The sequence below is a fragment of the Halichoerus grypus genome, chromosome 1, assembly GCF_964656455.1.
Source record: "Halichoerus grypus chromosome 1, mHalGry1.hap1.1, whole genome shotgun sequence".
Taxonomy (NCBI): domain Eukaryota; kingdom Metazoa; phylum Chordata; class Mammalia; order Carnivora; family Phocidae; genus Halichoerus; species Halichoerus grypus.
In genome coordinates, this window is record NC_135712.1 from 17,260,340 (window position 1) to 17,265,996 (window position 5,657).

Sequence of the window (5,657 nt, forward strand, 5' to 3'; positions counted from 1 at the left end):
AGAGATGCTGAACTCTAGGAAACAAACTGAGGGTTGCTGGAGGGGAGGTGGGTGGGAGGTTGGGGTAACTGGGTGACGGGCATTAAGGAGGATGGGCATTAATGATGGAATGAGCACTGGGTGTTGTATGCAACTGATGATTCACTAAATTCTACCTCTGAAACTAATAAAAAAAAAAGAAAAAATGACTGCATGGTTGCTAATACAAACCATCAGTAAAAATTGAAGGTAGGAATTGGTTTAATATAAGATGATCTCTCTAAAATTAGAGCTTTTAAAATAACAAAGTGTAGAGGTCTCCTTCTGGTGTAATGAAACACCTGTCACTGAAAGAATTCAAACTGTAGCTATATGACAGTCCTTCAGTGATGATTTAGAATATTTACTTATAGTCCATAGCATTGGCTAAAATCAGGATAAATGGCTATTAAGATCATTTTCAGTTCATTGATTCCCAGTTCATCCTCAGATAATTTGGCTGTGTTTTCCTATGGTTTCATGGAAAATAACAGGAAGCATTTTATTTATTGCAATATATTAAAATATAGAAATTGTGCCAAAGGAAAATTTGTAATATGATTAGATGAACGCCCCTCTTTATAATTACTGAAATCTTGGGAACATGTTTTTGTTAAATCTGAGGATAATGATTTAACTGGTGATAAGGCAATTATATTAAGTTCAAAGGAAACACATAAAACTGGCTTTTGTAAAATAAATGTTTGGAGCATTCTTTTAATGGTGGTATTTTATTACAAATCATATACATAAATGATAAGGTGAAAAAGGGGATTATATTGAGTCTTTGTGTGGCTCCAAGAAAAACTGATTGTTACAAAAAGAATGTATCATAAATATTAAATCATTTCATTTTGTTTTCTCCTGACCCCATGTTCCCATAAGCTTTCCACATGCAGAGTAAAGCCATGTGTCCTAAATATTCCAGGGTATCAGGGAGCAAGTAAGGGATCCCTTTAACAAGCAAACTACTGAAAAACAATTAGGCTTGAAAATCCAGGTATGGTAGATAAAGGCTCTTCTTAATTTCCTTTGAAAATCGAGAACCAAGCCTAGAAGTTATAGGTTGTGTGTGTATTGCTGTTTTCATCAGTATGAGGAACATACTGCTTCCATAGTGACATTAAAAATAATTTTGTTGGGGCGCCTAGGTGGTACAGTCAGTTATGCAGCCAACTTTTGGTCTCGGCTCAGGGCATGCTCTCAGGGTCATGGGATTGAGCCCCATGTTGGGTTCTGCACTCATCGCAGGATCTGCTTCAGATTCTCTCTCCCTCTTCCTCTGCCCCTCCCGCTTATGCGCTCTCTCTCTATAATAAATAAATAAATCTTTAAAAAAATAATAATTTTGCAGAATGACCTTTATATTGGTAGAAAACTATAGACAGTTGGCAATGACATTGCAACAAAAATTGAAAAAATCATGTCAATATTCAGATTAATATAAGGAGGTATTTTTTTTTTTAACACTACTGTTACAGTCTAGTAAAGATTCTGTTCATTTAAGTAAATGTTCAAAGCAACCATTTAATTTTGATGGTACTACTATGTAAAGTTCCGTTTTTGGTTTGGTGCCTTGCTGGGGGGGCCACATGGCTGTGTGCTAGAGGCATGAGCATTGGTGGCTGCCGCCTTTGGGCTGGGATGAATGGCCCTCAAAGAGGGGGCTGAGGAGCTGAGTCAGAGCTATGGCCAGTCCGGGGGTAGCAGCTGGACTGACCATTGCTGCCGCAGGATTTGCAGGCTGCTACATTTTGCAAGCCATGAAACCCATGGAGCCTCAAGTAAAACAAGTTTTTCAAAGCCCACCGAAATCTGCCTTTAGTGGTGGTTACTACGGAGATGGGTTTGAACCCCAAATGACAAAATGAGAAGCAGGTAAGCCCTGCTGCCAATAAAGGAACAATATGAGATGCTCATCGACAGATTATGCATTTCAGTCACCTGGACAAGGGAGGATCTCCTTGTACAGCAACCAAAATCAAGGAAGCTAAAGATTTACTAGAAGGTGAAGCTAAAAAATGAAGTAAATGTGTGATGAATTTTAAGTTCTTGTTAGTTTATGTATGTAAGGGCCAGCTTTTTATAATATATTGCCTCAAAGCTAAGAAAAAATTCCATTTTTAAAACTAGATGTTCATTTCTTGCTGTGGCATGGGAAGGTGGTAATTTGGCAGATTCAAGGCCCAGATTTTCACTTAAGCACAGGAGAGCATCACTACTCGATCATTTTCTTAAAATCAATTACAAAGCTTTTCTAAGTCAACCTTCTCCTCCAAGCTTTATCCAAGCATCCTCTCCACATCAAATTTCATGGCAACACTACAGTTTATAGAAATGTGTAGCTAAAATAAGTTAGATATGAGCTAGGCCATCTAAAGATGGAGAAATCTTGGAAGAGGAGAAAATCTGTGCAGATATAAGGCGATGAGAAAAAAGGTAAGTGTGCACACTCCCAAAATGTTTCATGAGAGCGGTCAGGTTGGGACACAAATTGCAAGAGCCTCCGTAGGAAACAAGTTTACTGTTGAATGAAATAATAAAAATGGAACTATTGTAATACTGTTGTAATTAATGGTACTAATGTAAGTTGAAGTTTTTCCCCCTCTGTCTTCTGTTATTCTTCCTCTTTCTTTTTTTTTTTTTTCATTTTTAAAGATTTTATTTATTTATTTGACAGAGAGAGACACAGCGAGAGAGGGAACACAAGCAGGGGGAGTGGGAGAGGGAGAAGCAGGCTTCCCGCGAAGCAGGGAGCCCGATGCGGGGCTCGGTCCCAGGACCCTGGGATCATGACCTGAGCCCAAGGCAGACGCTTAACGACTGAGCCACCCAGGCGCCCCCCTCTTTCTTTTTTTGATAAGAACTACCAGACAATGTTTTAGACTTTGCTTAATATTGGTATTATTTAATATTTAAAGAATTTGTATGCTACAACAATGTATTTTCTTGTACTTTTCTTTAGAGGAAGATTTTTGATAAATTCAATTGGGTTAATATAGAAGTAGATATAGACCTCTCCGTTCCTTTCTTTTTTTTTTAAATTCTTTCTTTTTTTCCCCAAGTTTTTATTTAAATTCCAGCTAGTTAATACACAGTGCAGTATTAGTTTCAAGTGTACAATTTAGTGACTCATCACTTACATACAATGCCCAGTGCTCACCATTTATGTCAGTATTGATATGTTTTATTTTTCAAAGAATTGTCCTTATCATTGAAGTCTTCGAGTTTGTTGAAATAAAGTTGTTCATATATTCCACTATTACACATGTAGTCTTAATAGGATTTGTAAAGAGATCCCTGCTATAATTCCTGATATTAGCTATTTTCTATTTCCTAACTTGCTTTTTCCTTGACCAGTCCTGCTAGTGTTTTATCAATTAACTGATCTTTATTTTTTCCCAATTCAAATTATTTTATTTTTTTATTATTATGTTCAATTAGCCAGCATATAGTACATCATTAGTTTCTGATGTAGTGTTCAATGATTCATTAATTGCATATAACACCCAGTGCTCATCACAACACGTGTCCTCCTTAATGCCCATCACCTGGTTACCCATCCCCCCACCCCCTCTCTTCTCTAACCCTCAGTTTGGTTCTTGGAGTCCAAAGTCTCTCATGGTTTGTCTCCCTCTCTGATTGTTTCCCATTCAGGTTTCCCTCCCTTCCCCTGTGGTCCTCTGCGCTATTCCTTATGTTCCACATATGAATGAAACTATATGATAATTGTCTTTCTCTGCTTGACTTATTTCACTTAGCATAATCCCTTCCAGTTCCATCCATGTCGATGCAAATAGTAGGTATTTATCCTTTCTGATGGCTTAGTAATATTTCATTGTATACATGTACCACATCTTCTTTATCTATTTATCTGTTGAAGGACATCTCGGCTCTTTCCACAGTTTGGCTATTGTGGACATTGATGCCATGAACATTAGGGTGCATATACCCCTTCTTTTCACTACATCTGTATCTTTGGGGTAAATACCTAGTAGTACAATTGCTGTGTCGTAGGGTAGCTCTATTTTTAACATCTTGAGGAACCTCCACACTGTTTTCCAAAGTGGCTGTACCAGCTTGCATTCCCACCAACAGTGTAAGAGGGTTCCCCTTTCTCCACATCTTCACTAACACTTCTTGTTTTCTGTCTTGTTAATTTTTTTTTTTTTTAAAGATTTTATTTATTTATTTGACAGAGAGAGACACAGCGAGAGAGGGAATACAAGCAGGGGGAATGGGAGAGGGAGAAGCAGGCTTCCCGCGGAGCAGGGAGCCCGTTGTGGGGCTCGATCCCAGGACCCTGGGATCATGACCTGAGCCGAAGGCAGACGCTTAACGACTGAGCCACCCAGGCGCCCCTGTCTTGTTAATTTTTGCCATTCTAACTGGTGTAAGGTGGTATCTCATTGTGGTTTTGATTTGTATTTCCCTGATGGCTAGTGATGTTTAAAAAACCAGACAACTTTTGTATTTCTTAATTTGTCTGTTTTCTACTTATTTAGAAAATAAATCTATGTATTTTTAATATCTGTTATCTTTATTATTTCCTTCCTTTTCCTTAATTTGCATATAAATGGCTCATCTTTTTCTAGCTACAGAAGATGGAAAATTCTATCACTAATATATAAACTTTCTTCTTTGCTATATATTTCCCCCTCAGCATATCTTAGCTGCATCCCACACATTTTGATAAGTTGCGTTGTGATCAGAATTAAATTCAAACACTTGTGGGGAGCACAGCATATTGTATAGAGAAGTTGAATCATTGTGTTGTACACCTGAAAAGGAATGTGACATCGTGTGTCAATTATACTCAATTTTTTAAAAAAACAGAATTAAATTCAAAACCTTCCGTAATTCTCTTGTGATTTCTTGTTTTATCATATTAATTATTTAGAGGTATGTGGCTTAGTTTCCAAAATTTTGGGACTATTCTGGCTAACAATGTAATTGATTACATTGATTTCAAATTTAATTTCGTGGTGGATGTCAAAAACTACTCTGTATGATTTCAGTCTTTTGCCATAGGTTATTGCAATGGGCCATCTTTCACTTACCACAAGGGAATTACAATTAATATTGCACCACTTCATGTGAAATGTGAGAACCTTAAAATAATGTTATATATGCATCCCCAATCTATGTATTAATGGTATGAGAGATTTTTAATCTACTTATATTATAAATCTCAAATTTCAATGTAATTTTAGCATTAAACCATCACTTTTATTTTAAAGACATTAAGAAAAAATGTTTAGTCTAATTTCTGATTATCTTCATTCCTTCCTGTAGATCTGTATTTCTGTCTGGTGTCATTTCACTACAGCCTGAAGAATTCCCGTTGACATAGCTTATACTGCAGGACTTGAGAAATGTATCTTCTTGGCTTTTGTTTACCTAAAAATATATTCATTTGGCTGTTGTTATTTTGACTGGATGTAGGAATTTGAGTTGAAAATTTTGTTCTCATTTTCATTAATTTAAAGATCACTAAAATCTTTCTACCTTCACTGATTCTATCTGCAGTCAGCCATTACTTGTATCTTTGTTCCCTGAAAAATGCTGTCTTTTTCCCTCTGGCAAATATATATAGTTATCTTTGGTTTTTATCAGTTTGACTGTGATGCGTCTAAATA

General features: G+C 36.7%; 1 pseudogene; it reads left to right on the top strand.

Annotated features, from left to right (window-relative positions):
- The first annotated feature begins 1,706 nt into the window (after nucleotides 1-1,706).
- Nucleotides 1,707-2,043, top strand: LOC118553270 (mitochondrial import inner membrane translocase subunit TIM14 pseudogene; annotated as a pseudogene).
- The last annotated feature ends 3,614 nt before the right edge of the window (nucleotides 2,044-5,657 follow it).